Genomic DNA, 22,181 nt, shown 5'->3' with positions numbered 1-22,181 from the left:
TGTCTCATTTTTGTCAATGCCTCCCATTCGTCATACACTGAGAAAACCCAGAGCTCCAGGCAGCACAAGATCATTATACTTATATAAGTAATACTCCGTCCTGTCATCATCAATAGGAAAGCAGCCTTTCACTGGGGGCAAGGATCCACTCAGCATGAAACTCCAACTCAACCGGAGACAGATTATCACACACTATTGATCAGAAGCAGACAGGAGGGATCCAGGCACTGCCAGCCGGTGGCAGGATCTGAAGGGCAAAGCCAAGGCGTTTACGGAGCTGGGGAGTTGTGTGTGGAAGATGCTGCTCCCCTTTCCCCACCTCCATTCCAGCTTTGGGAGCAGCAGGAGGCTCACAGGAGATGCTGCCGTGCCATACATGAGGTGAGTGCAAATCACTGTCCAGAAACCCCACATCCCCTGCTTGTATCAGGGTCCAGGGCTTGCCATGCATCACCTGCAGCCACAGGGACCCAACATGGGTTACGAAGAGCCCCTGGTCCCGGCAATGCCATGCTGCCAGCAGCATTCCCAGGATCCAGCCATCCCAGGGTGCTCCATCAAGCTGGGCACAAGTCCTGGTGCTGCCTTCAGCTCCAGCCACAAAACCCCTGTAAGGGAGAACCCACCTATTTTAAGAGCTCTCTGATGTCACTGTCTCTGTGGAGGAGGAACCAACAGATGCACAGGAGCAGTCAGGCCACCTAATCCTGCAGGTTTATTACATGCATTAATCAGACTCCCTGTGCCATTCCCAGGGGACCTGTGCCCACTCACTCAGCTCGGTGCCCATGGGGATGGAGGTGCATGGCAGAGCTGGAGCCAGTGCCAAGCACACGAAGCCAGTGAATCTCTGGGGCTCTCCTTTGGTGGTTGAAGCTAGTGCAAGCTCCAGTGCTGTGCACACACGGGATGGAGGGTGCACAGCACAGTTATAACAGGGATGGTGGCATCTGGCACCCCAGAGACCGCCCAGCTTCCCCAGGGAGGCAGATCCTGCCCTGCAGAGATGCTTTGCCGGTGGCACTGAATAGAGCACTGAGCACAGCCCGGCTGCTTCCTCCTCTGATTGAGAGGCTGAATTGCAGACTGAGCGCTCAGTCTGAGCCTCTGAGACCTGAGGTCTCTGATAGGAATGATGATATACCTCAAGTATAATGGTGCAAACAGCCATTATCATAATTTTGATACCAATTACGTGTAATTTGAACAAAGGAGTTGTCCCAGCTTTGATTTGCTCTCTTTGTATTCCTGGCTGGTTTCATTAAAATCACTTACCGAGATCTGCAGCAGTTCTGTTTGAAGTGCTGTCATTAGGGGTTTCATTTCCAGTGGCATCGGAAATCAGTTTACAGCAGGCTGCTGATGCTCTGCAGAGGGATGGGCAGCCTGTGGCCAGACTGGTTCTGTTGGTTCTATGGCCACACATGGGTGAGAGCCCAGCCTCACAAACCACAGTGGCTATGGCAGAAACCAGTGCCAAGCCCTCACTTCAGCTCTTCCAACCTCCCTCAACCACTCCAAGAACTCCCAGTGCTTCCCCTAATTGTCAAAGGCTTTTTCACACTCAAGTCTTTGCGTTTCAGCTCAATTACCAAGATTCCTGACTTTGATTGACCCCTCAATAAACTTCCCTTTGCAACAAGGACACGGAGCTGCAGCGGATTTCCTTGGGGTGAGCGCTGCTCTGGCTCCCACCCATGAGGCAATCAAAGATGCAAGCTGCATGGCGCACTGATGAAGACAGACACTTGGGGCCTCACTCGGCAACTCAATCACTGCAAGGCACTCGCAATTATCCCTTAGTCACAGGGTGATGGGGACAGGGAGGTCAGCAGAGCGAGGCTTCTGCATTTGTCCAGGATAAAAGAGGGTAATATACTTTGCAAATGATAATTAGCAATTTACTCCAGCTGGGGCTAATTCCTAGATGCATTTTGCACTCCAGGACTCCGCACTTGGGCAGACTTTAAATAAGGCACCGGGTGCATCCAGCTCCATTCAAGCTCTCCAGTAATTGCAGAGTGGAGAGCTGGATGGCTTCCTGTGCCATTGGGTGCCTCTGCTCTGCTTGGCACCATGCTGGGGCTGGAGACAGCCCCCCAGAGAGGGACCACCACCGCTGACCCCTCGGGATGCCGGCTGCATCCCAGTGATGGAGGGATGAGCCCTCCCTGACCGGTGCACCCCAGTCTGTCTCCCAGGGTCAGCACTGCGGAAGGGGCTTTGGGGGGAAAGGGAAGCAATAAACTCAGTGTCCCAAAGTGTGATCACTTTGGAGGCTCACAGAAATCCTGCTTAAATACACGGAAAGGGAGGAAAAGCTGGAGCGAGTGGCCAATCTGCATGAGAATTAAGGGAAAGAATACCAAATGGCAGCAACAACCTGTTCCCAGCTGCAGCTGCAGCGTGTTCCTACTGGATCTGGAAGGCCAAGCTCCATCCGTACCAGGATCCTCCTCTGGAAATGTATGAGCGTTTCACTCAGCATGAGTGGAAACAGCAGCTTTTTGCCTGTGCTGCAGATTCTGCTGTAATGAAGCATCAGAAGGGATTTTATCAACCCAGGCTGTTACTGCTGGCTCCGGTCTGGGAGAAAGAGTGGGGGGATGCACCCCTGGAAGGCTCTGCATGCAGGGACAGCAGGAGCTGCGGTCACCTTGGTGTGGAGCCAGTGATTTGGGGTCACCAGAGTCACATCTGGGCGCACGGAGCGCTCAGTTTATGCCTTTTAGACGTTATTCAATCCCAGACTGATTGATTTACCCATAAAGCTTCCTAATGAGTCTGATAGTGGAGGAATGGAGAGAAAGCAGCACTATTATCTGTAAACAGCTGCGCCTGACAGCGTGTTTAATCACAAGCCGCAGACCGGTAACATCGGCGGAGGACAAGATGAGGCACTGCTCCAATTAGGCACAAACAGGCAGCCTGAGGGGCACTTAACCCACAAGTAAGAGGCGCAAAGAGCAAAGCCAGAGGCTGTCCCAAGGGGGAGACACTTGGAGCCAGGGGCAGGCAGGGCTGGAGTCGTTCCCAACACCCCAAATGGTGCTGAGCCCCGGCATCACCCAGCATCGAGTGCCCAGTGCTGCCTTCCAGCTCTGCAGGCTGCCTGCTCCTAACAGGATTTAGCAGCCTGAGGTGGATGCGCTAATGGGATAGAGAGGTAAAGAGTTCATCCTGCTCACTTTTCCCTGCTTCTTTCCATTTTCTCTGAGCATCCCTCCCTTTTTCGCTGGCTCACCTCTCCCTGCCTGAGTGCTCCTGAGGTCTGCGGATTAAAAGCATTAATAAGAGCCAGAAAATATTACATGACTCCTATTTATCACGAAGCAAACGGTGTCCAGAGGGCTGCAGCCTCAGGAGCTCTGCCCATTGCTTTGCATGAAATGCTGCTGAGGTTGTGGGGCTTCTCCTTCCCCATCCCTACATCCGGGTGAGGTGGCTCCAGGAGAGAAAGCATCTCCAGGAATCACAGCATCCACAGGGACCGCAGCACAAGAGAGCAGTGACAGCACAGGGGGAGGCCATCAGGCTCTGCCCAGGCTGCAGGGAAGCACCGGCTGTGCCAGGCACCGCGGGGCAGCAGGATATGGCACCGAGCCCTGGATAACTGGGGCTGCAGCATTCCCGCTGCCAGGATGCCACAGCAGACAACACTTCAGCACGTGCCCTCTCTTCATGCTATTCCCAATAGCCTGGGTTAAACCAGGAGCTCCTCTGTGGTGAAATCCAAGTGTTCTGATTTGCCTGTGAGAGATCTCATTATCTGCTGCAGGAACAGAGACTCTGGCCTTTCATGTCAGGGCCCTTTTGAAGCCATGAGAAATCCATTTTCCTTTCCCCAAGACCCCCTCGCTTGCTAGAACTTAGAAAGGGCAGGGAAACCATAACTGGAACCTCTGCCTTTAAAAGGGGCCTTCATCCTGGTGGATTTGGATGAATCAGTGTCCTGCACTCCTGTTGCTTCCACAGGGGAGAGCGATGGAGACCTCCCTATACCCCTGTCTGCAGAGGGAGAGGGAGAGGAAGGCTTTGGCAAACCTGGAGCATCGTGCTCACAGACGAGCCCTGGGGAGCAGGCGTGGGGACCTGGCTGCCCTGTAGGCTGGGGCTGGCAGCAGGCAGGTTCCTCTGCCTGCCAGATGCCATGCATAATTCAGGCAAAGCAGCCACTGAAGCTGGCCTGAGCGGTGGCAATAAAGCAGACGTTATGACAATACGGATCAATAAGTCCAGAGAGGATCCTTTGCTGAAATACTGCAATTGTTCAAACCACAGCTTAATTGTGACAGGAATTGACTTCTCTTTTCTAATATCCCTGACTTTTAATTAAAAGGCAGTTAAGTCGACGATACATTTCCAGGATCATTTAGAGGCAGGATAAGAGTAAGGAGCACGCACTTAGAATGCAGCGATGGTGCTGTGTTAATGCACGGCTGCAGCTCGGGGAGTTGCTCTGGGCTGATTCAGAGATGCCCGTGGCTCAGTGGGGCACCAGGGACCTGTGCTGGCTCCCACAGCCTCTGCTCCCCTCCAGCCTCAGCACCGGCATGGGCACATCCCCACTTGTCTGCTGCTCCCCGGAGTCCTCCATCCATCTGCATTTCACACCCTCTTGCACACATGAGTGCCTCTAATAGCTCTGATTACCCTGCAGACTCCAGCGCTTTGCTTTGCCCTTGGACGTGGCAGGGACAGGCAGGGCAGGCATGCAGGGCTGCTCCCACATCGCACCAGTGAAGGCAGTCACCGCAGCACCAGCTACCCCAGGGGCAAAGCAGGATGGGTGCAGCCGCAGCACAGCCTTGCCCATACCCATCCCACAGCCAGCCCCTGCTTGGGACCGTCCCGAGATGCATCCACAGCAAGCAAGGAGGAGGGAACGCTGCAGCCCCTGCCAAGGGAGGGATGAGCTCCTCCAGCCTTCTCATTCCTGAATTCCAGGAAGCTCCTCATGAGCAGGGGTGGCAGACATGTGAGGGAGCCAACTGCTTCTCAATCATCCTCTATTAGAGTAAACCAGGCCAAAGCACCTTAATCTGACTGGAGGGAGGCCATTAACATCTGAGACTCCATTAAAGGAAGAAAGGGGCCTTTTATCTACCGATCAAGAATCATAAAGGAGAAAACCTTGGAAGATGCCCATAAATCCCTTAAGAGGGAAACCCCAGCCTGCAGTACAGTGAAGCGGTGACAGCTCCAGCAATGCAGCTCTTGCATTACCCCCACCCATGAGGCCAAGGCATCTGCTGGAGCCACAGCAATCTGTATGGCAGACAGCAGCATCGCACCAGGTACCTGAGGTACCAAGTACCCAAGGCATCCCCTGTCCCTGCCAAATGGTACCTTGGTGGAGAGCAGAGCTCTTGGGCTGCATGGGTGCTGGGATGGATGCTGGCTGAGCATCCCTGTGGCATTGACCTGCCTGGACCAGCCTGGTAGAACCAAGCACCCAGCAGAAACCCCTCTCCTGCTTCCAGGAGGAGGAGCTGGACCCAGAGCCAGAGCTGTGCCAGGTTCACACTCTCCAGGCAGATGGAAACCATGGCCTCCCATCACTTGAGCATTAATAACAGAGCATTAACAGGAGTAATCAAATCTCCCCTCCTTACCACCCAGTCCTGCTGCTGCTTGGAAAACACATGGGATGTAGCCAGAAAAGTGGCATTTGGACCAGATCCATAAGAAATTGAGCAGTAATTTAGTGATAATTTAGGGCTCTCCTGTCACTTGGAAAGCAAAGCTGGACCAGTGAGTCCTGGCCGAGCAGGCTCTGTCTCCCAGGCTGCATCCTGCAGGAACATCGGAGCCAATGCTCAGACCCTGGAGCAGCAAAGCCATGTTTTCACAACTGACATTTTGAACTGGAGCGGTTGCAAACGTGCCACTGCCATAGGACTGTGGCCACAAGCAGCTGGTTGCATCCTTTGGAAAGCTTCTCTTTATCAACACACAGCCACCAGTACAGAGCTGTCTGATGAGCTGCTGTACCAGTCCCTAGCACAGGGCTTTGGAGAGGGCAGTAACTGGCTCTTGATACTGCATATCCCCCTCTGTCCCAAGGAACGTACCTGTCAGTGCTGCTGAAAGCCGGGAGTGCTGGAACTGAGCAGCAGCACAAAGCAGGGAGAGGTGCAGGTCCTGGAGCCCTCTCTCGGCATTAAACCTCTGCATTAAAAGGTGCTGGGGTAGCTTTGGGCCATTCCTGTAACACAGAGCTGGAATTTCCTCTGCGGGTGGATACCTGAGTGGTCAGGCACTGCGGCAAATCCACTTTCCCTCGGACTGATTGGATTAGAGAGCAGAGGTGCTTGAAAGCTCGATGATACTGCCAGGAAAGAAGAGCGAAGACTGAAGAAGATGCTCAGCAGCATCCACTCCCAGAGCCACTGCTTCCTGCCAGCTGGACATGGAGAAGCATCACCTTTGCAAACACACTGCAGTTATGGATACCATGAGATAAAAGCCAAAACACAAACGGTTCCCCAGCTCTCTGAACCCCCCCAACAGCCCCATTGTGCCACATCCCTGCCAAACTTACCCAATACAAAGTGCGGCCCCTGCGTTGTTCCTGTTTCCTGGTGAGGAAGGCACCCGTGGGGTCAGGCAAGTCCCATGCCTGCACCTGATAAGCGATGTCAGGAAGGAAGGGAAGCCCTAAAGCCTCCTTCCTGGAGAGAGGAAATCCAGCATCTGAGCACTGGACACCCCCAAGGGAAGGATAACGCTGTCTGGCAGGGACACCCATGTCAAGGAGTGGGACAGCCCAGACAAGTTCCGATAGGATTTGTGATGCTCTAACACCTCTTCACGCTGTTAAGCTTTCAATTCACCCAGCTTTGGTACCTTGGATGTTGTGTTCTCTAAATCAATGCAGCCCCCAGAATGATAAAACCCTTCGTTAACACCGCTGGGCTCTTGCCTAAAACAACAGCACACGAGCTGGTGCTTTTTAGTTTGATTCTGCTGTCGCCTGGGACAGGATTAGAGAGAAATATATCTACTAATTCTTCCAATATCCTTTAGCAAACATCAGCTTGGACCAGCGAGGACATGGAATGCCAGTGCTGGTAATTGGAAAGGAGCGCTTCACTTGCAGATGGCCAGAGACCCTTGATGGCACCCCAGGCTTTGACATAGTTATTGCAGGCACAGAGCAGCTGCCAAGCAGCACAGCACTGGGGTGAAAAGGAGGGAAGCTGATGAATGAAACAGCCTCTCTTCCTAAAGAGGGGGCTTTCATCCTTGTTCAAGCCCTTCGCAGGGGTGCTGCGTGAAGGATGAGGCAGGTGGAGGCAGAGCTGGGTCCTGCTGCAGAGTGGGACCTGTCCATGTGCTGCCAGGACCCACACCTCCACCAGCAGCCTGCAGGTCTCTCCTGCCACCATCCCTCCAACGCGCTCTTCTGGCCTCAGCCATGGCCAGGGATGGGAGCGAGCGCTTCACCACCGCAAACCTGAAAGCATCAGAGAGCAAACAGACACCTGTGGCTCAATGCGTGGTGCTTGAACCCCTCTGCACAGCCCTGTGAGTGCATCTGCTGGGAAAACCTCCTCGTGGAGCAGCTCCAGCCATTTCCCACAGGCCAGAGCGAACAATGATGCACTGCTAAGCCCAGGTCCTTGTCCAGAGCAGCTCCTTCTACCTGATGAACTCTGCTTAGGGCAGAAAGTGTTTCTCACTTTGCTGTTCTTGCTCTAATCTCAGTTTGCTGTGTTGTAGCCAACCATTTGTCTCACGTTTGACAGCAACACGTGTGGTTTAGATCTCCTGCACTCCCATTCTCCACCTTGGATGCCTGCATCACCAGGACAACCTGCCCAGATCCATTGCTGAGGAACCCAGGGTACATCTTATCCCGCTTGCCACCTATTGCTGGCTCTTTTGGAGCTGTTCTCAATCCAGCTAGCTCAAGGGTTGCAGTTCACAGTGGCCTTTCCCAAACAAGCCAGAATTTTCCAGCTGGACACTTCTGGCTTTGTGTCAAGGTCCAGCTTCCCCAGCCAGCGAGTCCCATTGCCTGCCAGTCATGAAGTTCACATCCAGTCATTAAGCTCATATCAGCTGTCGGCCCGTTGTTACAGTGCCAGGATGCTGTGGTCGATGCTGACAGCTCTCCAGCGTTGTTTAGCATCACCACCCGTCCCCATAAGGGAACATGGCAGTCGGGTCTCAGAGGACTTCCCATCCATCCCGCCCCATAGGAAGGCACAAGGAGCATTGCCTTGTTTGCACTGGCAGCAAACAGGATTAACACAGGCAGGGCTGCAGAGACCCCAGGCAGGGAGTGGGGCTCTGCGCATCCTTGTGCTGCTGCACCTGCAGCACCCGGCGCAGAGCCGAGGGAGCAGCCTGGCCCTTGCACCCAGCAATGACTGCGGTTTGTGCTTTGTTTTCTCTTGGAACTCCCTGTTCCCGACCTTGTAACCGTCAACTCTCAGAACCTGACCTTCAGCTTCGCTAAATGCATTTCTCCTCCGTGTTCCCGTAAGGGCTGTGCGATGCCGGGAACGACACTCAATCAAGGCGAGCTGGAGGAGCAAAGGGTCTCCACGGGGCACACCAGGCACGCACACTGCCAGGCTGCATGGGGCTGGGAGGCTTCTCCAGCTGCCAGCACAGATCCACATCTCACAACACGGTTCCTCCCTGCACAACAGAGCCATAGCAGGAACCCCAAGGAGATCCGCGGGATGCTGCGGTTGTGCAGCACCAAGTGGAGCCTGTGGCCAGAGCCCAGAGCTGTGCAGAGGCCCCACGGGAAGGAGCCAGGTAGAGATGGGCACTGCCACATTGTGCCAAGCACACTGCAGGCATGGACCAAGGTGGCTGCAATCCATCATGGCACATCATCCCATGGGACCCAATGGCATCCATCACCCACCAACCCCCTGCAAAGAGCAGCCGCAGGTAAATCACAGCAGGGATGATGTCTCAGGAGAGGAAACACAGCAGAGCAGCCAGATGCCACAGAGGCTTCAGAGAGCTGTAAAGTAATTAAGTATTGACTGAGAATGTCCAAGGCGAGCCCCGGATGCACATTACATTCTGCTTAACTCAATAATTACCATATACATTACCCCTTTCCGCACTCCATCTTTATTAAGCTAAAAGGTCTGCAATTAGCTACTTGATTTAGGAGTAAGATTTTAATTAATTCATATTATGAAATATAATTGCGTATTAGGGATAACGTTGCACGTTCTATCACGCCAGCATCTCTCTATGATATTTTAACCAAAATACAATAGTTTGTCACAGTGGGTGAGCAGAAGTTTCACTCATCAGGCACTGGGATGCAAAACATCCCCTATAAAGTCAAAAAAACCCAACAAATTGGGAAATGATTCGGTACAAACCCATCTCAGAGCCTTCTGACACTGAGCAGGACATGCAAGGCCACCGTGCCCCTTCCACCCCAGGAGGAGGCTTCACCCCCATCAGACCAAGGTCTGCAACAGCCCCATCCACACACCTGAACTCGTACCTGAAACTTCTGATCAGGGTGCCCAGAGAAGCTGTGGCTGCCCCATCCCTGGCAGTGCTCAAGGCCAGGTTGGACACAGGGGCTTGGAGCAAGCTGCTCCAGTGGAAGGTGCTCCTGCACGTGGCAGAGGTTGGGACTGGATGAGCTTTAAGGTCCCTTCCAACCCAAACCAGTCTGGGGATCCTACCCCCTTCTCACTTCCCATCACCTCCCAACAGCAGGATGGCCCAGCCTCTGCAAATGCATTTAGCTATGATTCAAGCTTTGATTCCATTTAATTTAGCTGTTCGAATAGTTTTACGTTAGGACTTAATATGTCCTTTCTGAAGGTATGCCAGCACAGCCCATCAATTCAGCAGCTGTTGCTGGTTTACCCCGAGACGCTGTTCAAGACGGGCCAATCTGTCTCGCTCTATAATGTCAATTCCGTGGCACTTACACAAACACAAAATCACTACAACGCGAGGAAAAAACCAACCCCACAGCCCTGCCGAAGGCTTGCAAGAAATCCCTTGTAAAGTGCACAATAAATTATTGACTTTGTGGAACTCGGCACTGAATTAAAGCGCTAAACTGAAGTTTTCACCTCCCAAAAGCGGTTTCCATGGCGTCGCAGCAGCAGACGGTCCTTCCTGGAGATAAAGGGCTTTAAAGCTTTGCCAATGCAGAGGAGAAGTGGAGCTTTAACATACGTATTGTAAAGGTGAAGGGGAGAGCAGCTGGTTGTGCAGCCTGATGGTGGCTGGCACAGCTCTGCCTCGGTGGTGGCAGCGTGCAGTGTCCCAGCCATCCCAACCAGACCCAGACCCATCACAACACCCGGCCCAGCCCAAGGTGCATTCAAAGGGATGCTTCCTTCGTGTTAATTCAGGAGGGAAACCCCTTCCTTCGCACTAACAGCCTCTTCTGGCCCTGTTTTATGAGTCATTAACTCCTAATAGTAGAAAACCGCATGACGTACTTTGGCTATGAGTAGTTTACTGTATCAGAGGCAATCCGTGATCTAAATTACCAGCTATAAATCAATTCTGGAATGTTGACACATCTCTAATAATGATAAATGAAGAATTTATGGATGCTGCTAAAGTTCACATCCAGATTTTGATTTATGAGCCCACGATGCTCAGGGGGAAGCATCAACCCCAGCTCCAGCACCTTGGCCCAGACCTGGAACTGGTGCATCCCTTATCAGTGACTGCAAGCCCCTCATCTCCCTCCTGTGCTGCCCTGGAGGTCCCCATGGACCAGGGTCAGGCTGGAGCAGAAGGCTGGGAGCCAAGAGACACTGAGTCCCTGGATGCAGGAGACCAACAGACACCAAACCGTGGCTTGGCCATCTGCAAGGCTGAAGCTGCAGTTTGCAATGGCAGGAGCACCGTGTACCTTGCACAAACAAGGCACAGGAACAGCTAAAGATGCAGAGCCTTCCTCCATCTGCCTGCCTGTCTGCTGGCTCTGCTTGGCTCTGTATGCTACCTGGTGCTGCAGGACACATGTCCCTGCTAGGGGCTGTTGTTCTCAGGCACACGTGCCAGGAAGGCCTTCTGGGCTGGAAAGCTGCTTTTTCATTTGCTTTCAATCCAGTGTTGGAATGAAACCGATGTAAACCAGTGTGTGAGGAGAACAATCACCGTGTCTGCTTAGAGAGCGGAAAATAGGGCCTTAACGGTTTGACCGCTTCGACAGTGGGGTCCAAACCAATCTGCGCCCAGCTCACGTCCTGCCACAATTAACAGGCTGAAAATGATGCTCGTTAGAAGCAAACAGGGAACAATAAACAACCTCAGTGCTGTCGCTCCTCTCCTTCAGGCTTGGACTTTGCCTTTCTCCTCCTGTCTCCCATAACACAGCCATGGGCGTTAGTGGGATCCGGGGTGCAGGGGTGGTGGGTTATATGGGTGCTCCTTTGAGGTGCACACCTGGGAGCACCAAGACTGCAGCAGCACCCACCAGCTCTGCAGCAGGAGATGGGGGACACAGGGGCCAAGCCCCTTCCCCACCCAGCCCCACATTTAACATGGAAGATGTGCAACGAGAAGCATCGAGCTCTTTGTCCCAAGCCAAGGCAATGACAGCTCCAGAGCCAGCCAGAGAAACCTTAATTGTGAAGCAAGTAATTAGTGGCTACAAAATGTGACCAATACAATTACACTGAGGGCTTTTTTACTCTGTGTCCAGAGCCTTGGCACTGAATAGTCTTATAATTAGATGACAAAACTGACAGCAACTCCAGCGAAACAGCCCGTCCTCGCCTTCTGCAGAGACACCCCAAGTGTTCTGCACCAATAATTACTAATCAAGTTAGTCCTTTCAGGATGAAAAAGGCATTCCACAGGTAACCTGTCCATAACAGCACAGAGCCAGTGCTGGCAAACAGCCTTGGACCTGCAGAGCCCAGCAAGCACCCCTCTGGCACATTGTGATGGGAGCCCACCAACACGGCCAGGATGGGAAGGTGGGGTTGGTCTCATTGCCCAAGGAACAAGGGATGGGACAAGAGGAACCGGCCTCAAGCTGCACCAGGGCAGGTTTAGATGGAGCTGAGGAACAATTCCTGCCCCAGAGGGTGCTCAGGCATTGGAACAGGTTGCCGGCACTGGCCCTGCAAGGGTTCACACACCATGGAGACAAGGACTCAGTGCCATGGGGCAGTGGTGGCCTTGGCAGTGCTGGCAATGGTTGGACTGAGTGAGCTTAAAGGGCTTTCCCAACACAGCTCATTCTGTGATTCTAAAGGATGAGGCAGACCGAAGCAGCAGAAGCAACACCCAAAGAGCCCTGGCCCTTCTACCTGTCATCAGGCGCAAGGACAAACACCAGGGGGTTGGAACTGGATGCTCTTAAGGTCCTTTCCAACCCAAACCATTCTGTGATTCCATGAGGGAAAGATTGAATGGGCACGGAGGCAGCAGCACGAGGTCCACCCTGCCCACCCCAAGCCAGGCTCACCTGGTGCTCACGGCACAGGGACATGCCCTCCATAGCATCACTTCATCCCAGATGTTCACAGCTGCCCTGGCTCCGTGGCACCGCAGTGATGTCACCATCTGCATTTTCCTGTTTGGGGGGAAAAAACAGAAGCCCACGAGTCTGTAATTTGTCATTGGAACACAGACCTGCAGCACCTGAACAAGCCACTAATATTGAGCAAGCAAACAAACAAGCAGGCAGTAATGGCTTCTATCGAGCAGAGACCCAAAGCTGATGGATGACCCGGAGCAGCGCAGGAGCACTATTTGTAAATAGCTATTGATCCCCAAAATCAAAATGCAAATTTGGCCTCGCAAACTGGAAGTTTCTGCTTTCAGAAAGTCTTTTCTCTCGCTGTGATTTCCCTGCAGGGACTCCAGCCAGGCCCACCTGATCCTCATAGGCATGGAGGGAACTGGTTCAACGCAGGCACCTGCATCTGGGGCCTGGGTTTGAGCATCGCAGGGTGTCCTCAGAGCCCTCCTGGATGCTGAAATGCTCACACAGAAGCAGAGCATCCAAGAGCGAACAGGGGGAGATTCAGGACAAGGACCTGCAGGACCAGCGCTGGCAGGAAGGGTCCTAAGCCCTTGATGTGGTTCAGCACAGAGCATCCCTGCTGCGGGTGAGATGCTACAAGACCGACTGTCCCCACCGAAGCACAAACCCCTGTACTTTAGACCCAACCAGGTGCCCACGAGGTTTCTGAAGGACCAAGCACCCACCTCTACACCACAGCCCCGTTATGCAGCTCCAGTCTGTGACCAACGAGCTCTACGAGCTGCAGACGTGGCTCCGCATCGGGGCGCGTTGCTGTGAAATCCAAATCCCCAGCGCTCGCCCCGGGCTGTTCCGTGTCATTACCAGAACATCTGCTGCAGCACCAACAGCGCTGCTCCCATCGCTCAGCACCACCAGCACCAGTCTCACTGCTGTGAGCAGTGGGCACCCCAGAGCAGGGCCTGCCAGCCTGAAAGCAGCACAAAGACCCTCTCTGCATCCCCTCTGAGCGATCCCGCTTGGCTCTGCAGAGCCTGGATCCCATATCCCACATCAGGAAATGCCTGGTGGGAGCTGCCGCTTGGTGCAGGCACTGCTCTGCCTCCAGTATCTGCTCGTCCCCTCCATCCCCAGCCTTTTATCATTATCTAAGCCATGACAAACCCATTATGATGCTAAAGATTGGAATTACTGTGATCCCAGGCAGATGCCCACAGAAACAGCAGTGTTTTGCACAAGGCAATAATAAATTACTGAAGGTCACCTATGATTTATCACTGCTTTGGATTGCAGACAGTGACACTGCTTCACCCAGTGAAGCAGCCTCATGGGTACCAGAGCATCTGCTCTGGTTGAGCCTCTAACAGCGCTGGTTTTGCTCATTGGGTTGGAAGCATCCCCTATAAGCGCGCTGTCTCCTTCTCTGAGTGATGCCTTTGCCATCCAACACTGAGCTCCCATCCCACAACTGCTCTGACAACTGGAAAAGCACCGTCTGCTTTGTGGATGCAAGATCCCAGCCTGCATCCCTCCATCCCAGGGCTGGCCTCTGATTCTGCCTCTCCAGGCCTATGAGAGCCCCGCACAGCAAGGGAAGGGTCAAGGGCACAGCCAAGCACTACTCAGAGCCAGTCCCCATTGGCAGCTGCAGCTTTAGAAGCAGGACAAATAATCACCAGCAACTTTTGGAAGTAAATAAATAGGTGGTGAGCTGAGCCACTTGAATGATGAACTGTCAGTTCAAGTGCTGAGACACCTTGGTCACTGCTAACAAGGATATCTGATGCCAATAAAGCTTGTTGCCTCTTGTGCTGCCGATATAAAAACATCCAATGTGTGCAGGAGCCCAACCCTCGAGCACAGGGAAATGACCTGAAAACCAAGCTCAGAGGCTGGAAACCCCCCCAAATACTGCAGGATGGGGTAACCACACACACGGAGTGGGGAAGGGACCAGGCTGGGGCACACCTGGGACACCCCAGCAGCAGTGGGATGCTCCGAGGACACTGAGGTATTAAGGAAAGCTCACTGTTGCTGTGCTGCAGGTGCAAGGGGTGGGTGACAGCGCATCAGTGACCTGTGTGCAGGTCTGAAGCATCCAAATGGCCCCACAGCGCTGCACTGCTGGAGCTTGGGATGCTCCGATGAGGAACGATGACACCGGAGGGCAGTGAAACCCCATAGAGGGCTTGCAGGAGGGCTCCTGCTGCAGCTGCCAGCGGGAAAGGCTGAAGTGGCACTTGTGCAAGTGCAGTTAATGCTGCTGGAGGCTTCTCACTGCCAAGGGAGCAGGGACAGGCTGCTCTTAGCCCTTCCACTGCCATCACCCACTTAAAGGGTGTCTGCCCAAGCAGGGCTACCCCAGGGTTTGAAACACACAGGTTGTGTCCAGTAGCCTCCCTCCAGCCCATCCTGCCCATGCCCCTCAGGGTGATGGGGACAGGCACAGGCAGCATCCCCATGTCTGGCTGGTGGCAGTGCCTGCGTTTCTAGAGACCCCTTTCATCCCATCAAAGGCTGCTCGATTTAATTCCCTGCTCTTGGGTATAAAGCCCGGGTCCCATCCGGAAAGCAATCTGTGTCTCCTGGAGCAGGCAGTCATAACATTTCCCATTAAAATGTAAATTTGGCCAAGTTTGTCTGGCATCTCTTTTCCTTCCTTAAGGTAAGGAGGATATGAACTCGCATTATTTTTTCCATCAATGTTATCTTCCTCTCCGTTTTGTGCTAAGTAAAAAAGCTGCCCAATATACACCTCCTGCAAATTAAATTTGAATTGATTCTGACAGCACAACAGGGATCCAGATTACAAAGAGATGTGCTCGCCTAATTGGAAGCATTTCCAAGAGGTTGCTCGCAGCAGCGTTAAGCACAGAAGGGTCGGTGCCAGGCGTGGTCCCTGCACCCAACGCTCACCTCAGCATCGTCCTCGTGGTGCTCCCGATGCCAGCAGCACTGCGCTGGTGGTGCTGCCTCTCAGGAAGGTGCTGGATGCGGAGCAAGAGGGAGATGGAGATGAGCTCTTAGGTAGAAGCTCTTCCCTGTGAGGGTGCTGAGGCGCTGGCACAGGGTGCCCAGAGAAGCTGTGGCTGCCCCATCCCTGGCAGTGCTCAAGGCCAGGTTGGACACAGGGGCTTGGAGCAAGCTGCTCCAGTGGAAGGGGTCCCTGTCCATGGCAGGGGTTGGAGCTGGAGGAGCTTTGAGTTCCCTTCAACCCAAACCAGCCTCCCCGACCCAGGCACTACAGAGCCCCTCCGGCTCCCATGGCCAGACAGGCACCAGTGATCCCTGTTCTACCATGGTCCCTATTCCACCACTTGCATCCCCAGCAAGGTGCTGTGCCCCCAGCACCACCAGCACAGACTTGGAGCAGGCAGAGGATTCCAGCCAGACCTGCTCGGCATCATCAAACCAATGGTTCTGCTCATGCTGCAGTTTTTAAAGATGCTCTTTCATGGTTAAACCCCCAGATCCCTGGAGACCCCCCCTCTTCTTGTGCCTGCAGACCCCTGGAGGCAGGGAAGTGCTGTCTGCACACCTCAGGAAGCTTGTCAGCATCTGAAGGGTATTTAAAGGATACAACCATACACCAAGAACAACCTGACTGTTACCTTCTGCTGGTCATCAATGCAGGGACCAGCCTGCCCATCCCAGGGCTCCCTGCCCAGAGCTGCTGCTGGCCACAGCTCATCAAAGTCACACTGGAGCAGAGCGGCTGCAGCATCAGTATGGGAGCACAGTGAATGGAGGACTGCCTCCTGCTGCACTTCCAGTGGGGATCGTTCCAGGTGCAATGGTTTCAATGCTATCGTTTCCAAGAGGAGACTCCCATTCCCCTGGCTAACCTGAGGTTAACTCAATGGGTTTCTCATCAGCTCAGCCCCCAGCAATGAGAGCTCCTGCAGAAGCCAGGCCTGCTTTGGGGTTGATCCCATACTCTCGCTTCTCTTGCAGAGCCACCCATGGGAGCTGCAGCACCCCCGGTACCCATTGGCCACCACAAGTTTGCCTCCCTTGAAGGGCTCCAAGAGATGCCCAGGTCTTGGGTGAGGTGGGGAGATGTGGTGCAGACAGGGACCCATCCCGTTCCCTCTCCATGGGCCAGGAAGGGCATGAATTGGCCATCAGGGACCTGGGGCACTCAAGCCATGAGACCCTGCTGCTCCCACAGGCTCAGTTCCCCCTTTGCCAGCCACCCTCATCACAACAAGCTGTGCCTAATGACAGCCTGCATCACGGAGTAACCAAGTAATTGCACTTGAGGGAGCTGCAGCCAGCCCACTTCCCAGCTGCTGGTGGGCAGAGTTAATGGAGAGCATCATCACAGGCACCGGGGAGAGCTGGCTCCTCAGTAACAATGAACAGCTTCATTGCACGGAGGGGGCTGATCCAGGGCTTTCCCTATCCCAGAGACCCCCTGGATCCGTGCGGAGCTGCAGGCTGGCCCCTAGGGCAGCTCATGGACAGCATGGGCAGCACCAGCTCCTGGAACCAGCACACGGCTCAGGCTGCAAGCAGAACCTCTGCCCCTCAGCAGCAGCCGTGAATGAGCAGCAGCGGGCACCACTCATTGTGCCCAGAACCATGTGCTGGTGACATTGAAGGGGAATAAAGGATCCAATTGGATCAAAATGTAATTAAATGAATTGTTAATTTAACAACCCCTCTGGAGCCATCCTCCCTGCAAGCACGAGCTGCTCATCGCTCCAGCACTCAGCCTCTGGCACCCCATGGCCACCCCATCCCTTGGGCACATCCCGACCTCGACCTGCTCTGCCCAAAGCTCTCTCCCTAGGGATTCACCCTGCTGCCATCTCCAAGGCTACATCACAGCCTCTTTGGTAAAGGGAGGGGATAAAAGCAATGTGCATGCACAGACCACATTCCCTTTAATCCCCTCAAAAATCCCACTCCCAGTAAACCTTCTTTAAGGAGCGGGATGAAGACGAGCAGCATCCAGGTGGAATCTCCTCCACATAAGGGAGCTGAGAGCGGATCTGACAAATGTGTCTGGAGTGACTCGGGAGATGCTGTCTGGGAAGCAGGTGCTCCAGATGGCCTCAAGGTCCCTTCTGTCGCTGCTTCTGCAGGCTAATTCCCTAAACCAGCATCGTGTGGAAAGGTGCCAGGCATCCCGCCAGCTCCGGAGCTGGAGGACAGGAGAAGAGGATCTGCATGCGCAGCGTGTAAAAGGAAGCTGGGTTTTGCTATAGGCCCCTATAATCTCCAGAGGTAAACTCCAAGGAGCATTCTAGAGCAGATTCCTCTTGAGACAGCGAAGCCCTGGCTCAGAGATGGGAGCGTGGGTGTTGGAGAGGCAGAAAAGCCCCAGCCAAGGACTGGTCCTCGCATGGATGCCCCTTCCCATGTGCTGCTCCACAGCCCTCTCCTGTTACACTCATTGCTGCAGCTATGAAATGCTCTCAGCACAACCACCTCTGCCATGGAACAACTGCACAAAGTACACATGGGTATGGAAAGCCACAAGCTTTTAGGCACCAGCTGCAGCAGGAACGGCGCTGTGGACACAGGGAAGCACTCAAGAGCCACCCATCAATAAGATCACAGTGAGAAGCAAGAGTTACCCAGCAAATGCTCAGCATCAGGCAGACCCCATCACCCATCCAAGGCTTCCCAACACAACACAATACAAACCCTGACAGCACTTTGGCCCAGTGGCTTCCACAGGGATGGGAAGGGTCGGGCACTCAGCAGCTTCACTCCTGATGCCAACACAGCCTGGTCTGCTCCTGCTCGTTGGAATCATCTCGATCAGTTCCAACTGGCTCCGTTAATGAGGTTCTAAAGAGGCATTTTTATGTGGAGGGCAAGCACTAATTAGAATGCAAGCCAAGTGGCTCCTGCTCGGAGCGCTCATGCCAATGTGATCTCCACAAGGGTCACCCTCATCCATGAATTGGCCGATGGAAGTGCTTCCAGCCCCACCACCAAGGCCTGGAAAGGCAGCTCCCCACTCCAGCAGGACCTGTTTGTCCCTTCAGCATGTCCAGGGCTGTATTTAACCACCACATCTCAGCAGACACAGTCTGCAGCATCCCAGGCACTCACCATGGCTGCTGCTCCCGATGCTGCATCCCTCGAGTGCTGCACGCACTCCTCCTGGCACAAAGTCACTCAGGATGGCAGCTTTGGAAACCACCAGGAACCCGAATGAGCAACAAAGCCTGGGTTTGCTCCATGCTGATGTGTTCCAGAGGTGCTGACGGTGCCCAAATGCTGATGCAAAGCCTGGTCATTTTGGCTGGTGCTGAGTACATCACACTGACAGCTACAGCGACCTGCAGCCACCCAGAAGCCAGAGGAAATAAAGGGATTTACAGTGCCTGCCTTTCCTGCATGGGAACAAGGCCAGCGGCCACTTCACCCGCTCTTGAGTGTGGCTCATCCTCTTGGTGCTGGTGGCACAAATAAAGCTGCTGCTCGCAGGGACACTGAGCACCAGCAGCATGGGATGAGCCAGAAGCAGAGACACGTCCTGGCTGGGAGGGCATCACTTTCACCTTCCAAATCCCCATGGGAAGGATGAGCTGCTGCAGCAGACCCCAGCAGCCAGGGCAGCAGCTCCTGGGAGGCCCCTGACCCAGCGTCCCTGTGCCTGTGGCAGCGCAGAGGTGAGGAGCACGCTGCACCCTGGTTATTGATGGGGCCAGATTAGCTTGTCTGAGCAGGGAAATACATCACTGGAAAAATAGGAAACATTTGGGAAGTGGATGGCGGGCGTGAGAGTGATGAATGAGTCCTGGAGGAGCCTGGTGAGGATCAATGAATAGCTGATGAGCTGAGGAACAAGACAGAGGGAGGCTCGCCATGCAGATCCAGAGAGGGAGCAGAATCGGCAGGGAAATTGCTCGCTATGATGAGACATTACTGCGAGTCCCCAAGCAGCCTTTACATCAGGTGCAGGGGAAGCCAGGCATCGGGGCAGCTGGTTCTGGCTCGCCCTCAGCATCAGGCTGGGGAGAGCAGAGCACCCAGTCTGTCTGCATGGCTCCAGGATGGACCCCCCCATCCCCATCAAGTGATACCTCCATCCTGCAGGGTACATGGCAAGAGCAAAGGCTCAGAGAAGGGAAAGCACCCAGAGACCCCTCACACACAGGCTTTGCAGGTGACAGTAACTCACCCAGCCTGGTGCTTCTGGCCTTTTACAGCAGAAGCTCCAGAGACAGGCAGTTTCTGTGAAGACATCATTTTGGGGGTCAGCTCCGTGTGCATTACAGTCCATTAGAAGCAACTGGGACAGCTGCTCACGAGCAATAGATCCATAACCACTGCATGGCACTGGGGAAAATCAGCCCTGTGTGGGCTTGGCCAGGACCAGGCATGGGCAGGAGTGGCACCAGGTCCTGTTCCCCTGCCTGCAGCAGGAAGCTCAGCACACAAACCACCCTCTGCACCACAGCAAGACCATGTTAGCGCAGCCCCAGCCCAGCACTCACTTACTAATGCCTTTAAGGAGCCATAGAGCCGGTGCAGTGCTGGCTCCAAGGCTCCCTGCAGTGGCCGGAGCTCGCTCTAGTGGTGGCAGACACGGCTCCCACTCCCGTGGCCGGGCCACCCTGGAAGCAAAAGGCTGGGTCCTGCTCAGCTCCCAGAACAAACCTGTACGGATGGAGGCATCAGGGGATGCAGTTGTTCAGGACCAGCATCATCTCCAGCGATGCAGCAGTGAGAAGGGTCCTGGTGCGGTGGTTTCTGGAACTCCTTGGGCCTTCTGCACAACAGGGCAGTTGAGTCAGGCGAGCTCAGGGATGGGACTCCAGTAAAAGCTCATCCTTGCCATGCTGCTGAGCACACATCACACTGGGAGCAGGGAGACCCAGCCTGAGCCATGCAACCAGTTCACCCGGTTAGACCTGGCTGTTGGACCTGAAGAGCCGGACTCTCTCACACTCACTGCGTCCAAATCATTGTTATTTGGATGGTTCCACCCTGCCTTCAAGCTCCTTCATTTGCCAGCTCATAAATTCTCACAGACAGCTTCTAGAGGCCCTGAACTGGCAGAACAGCGACAGCAAATTCACTGGGCTGTGGATTTCTGGGCAGTGCCCTTGTCCTTGACACTAGATAGGGAAAGAGAAAGCAACTCCCACCTCCCTGGAGCACCCATCCTCAGCAGCCTGACCCCTGCAAGCAGCCCCAAGGAAGCTCTTTGAAAAGAAAATGACAGCAGCTGCTTGTGGGATGATGGGCTCAACAGAGCCATTTAAAACTGCCCATCAAAGCAGTGCCATTGAGCCTCACCACATCCTTCCCTGCAGGTGGTTCCTGAGACAACACCTGAATCCTGGGCCAACCTTCTCATGTCAAGATGCCCTCTCTGCAGCACCATTTATGATGCTGTATTCATAGTGCTGCTGGTGGTGGAGGGACACAAGCATGATGTCCTCTCCACAGGATACAATGGTATGTACATGTAACTGCATCCAATGGTTTCTCTTTTGGCTCATGCCACCAGCACTGGAAAGCAAATGAAGACTTTCTGTGCCTCCAACAACCTGATGTTCATCCCCAGGGTCATGGGATGCCTCTGGAACAGCCACAACACTCAAAGCAGAGCCAGTGGGAAGTACTATGAAAGCTCTGCAGGCTGCTCTCAGGGTCAGGCCAGGGATCACCTCCTTCACAGAACAGAGTTACTGTTCTCACTGAGCACCTGAAAGCGATGGACAACAATGTCCAAAAAGAAGCATTTATAAGAAAATCATCCAAGTTGTTTCAAATTAACAGTAGCTCCATTAAGTTTACTTTTCAATGAAGGATAAATACCAACAGACACTTCCATCCATTCCCTATTTACTCCCCAGCTTAGCATTGTTTCCAGAACAAAATCAAGAGAGGGAAGTCCACATCTAAAAAACAAAGACCAGCACAATAGCTTGTTTCATTCTTGGTATTAGGAGGAAGCCAGGTCCTTCTGAGCCCTTCTCTAGACAAGGACCATTGGAATACATTAGTTTTCAAAAGCATTTATAGCTTCATCTCAGTAGCAGGTTTTGATTACATTTAGAACAGAAAGAAACAGCCAGAGAACACCAGGGCTATAACATTGTGAAAGCTCAAAACCATCTTTTCCATGTTTGCTTTTCTCTCAGTGCAGATGCAATAAACCAAGACATGGAATAAGTGGTTAAGAGGAGGGTGGACCACACACACCCCCCCATCCTGAGAACAGTCTAATGTGCAAATAGTTGTATTTCAAAGGTTTAACCATGTTACCAAAACAGACAGGTATTTGGGAATGATACAGCAGCACAAGGAGGTCAGCACTCGTGTTTGGGTTGGTTTCTGAGACTACAGCATACGTATGAAGACAATCCAAGGGCTGGAGCACTCTGCTATGGAGACAGGCTGAGAGCTGGGCTTGCTTAGCCTGGAGAAGAGAAGGCTCTGGGGAGAACTTGTAAAAGTCTTCCAACATCTACAAGAGGCCTACAAGAAATATAGAGGGGCTTTGGTCAAGGGCCTGTAGGGACAGGGCAGAGGGAATGGCTTGAACCTGCCCGAGGGGAGACTGAGCTGAGCTCTTAGGCAGAAGCTCTTCCCTGTGAGGGTGCTGAGGCGCTGGCACAGGGTGCCCAGAGAAGCTGTGGCTGCCCCATCCCTGGCAGTGTTCAAGGCCAGGTTGGACACAGGGGCTTGGAGCAAGCTGCTCCAGTGGAAGGGGTCCCTGCCCGTGGCAGGGGTTGGAGCTGGAGGA

General features: G+C 53.7%; 1 protein-coding gene across 1 annotated transcript in view; it reads right to left on the bottom strand.

The window, feature by feature from the left end:
• The window catches only part of EPHA10 (EPH receptor A10), a 56,833-nt gene extending 38,132 nt beyond the window's left edge, over positions 1 to 18,701 (bottom strand). Inside the window, exon 1 of the mRNA XM_061360768.1 lies at positions 18,530 to 18,701. The gene's annotated coding sequence lies outside the window, so the exon portion shown is untranslated. The remainder of the gene's footprint in view (positions 1 to 18,529) is intronic.
• Between the last annotated feature and the right edge of the window lie 3,480 nt (positions 18,702 to 22,181).

Source organism: Neopsephotus bourkii, unplaced genomic scaffold (genome assembly GCF_033783945.1).
Source record: "Neopsephotus bourkii isolate Nb327-2 ecotype Australia unplaced genomic scaffold, CSIRO-AGI_Nbou_v1 NB_1036, whole genome shotgun sequence".
NCBI lineage: Eukaryota > Metazoa > Chordata > Aves > Psittaciformes > Psittacidae > Neopsephotus > Neopsephotus bourkii.
The sequence above is the reverse complement of the archived record's forward strand: the minus strand, read 5'-3'. Positions and strand labels throughout refer to the sequence as shown.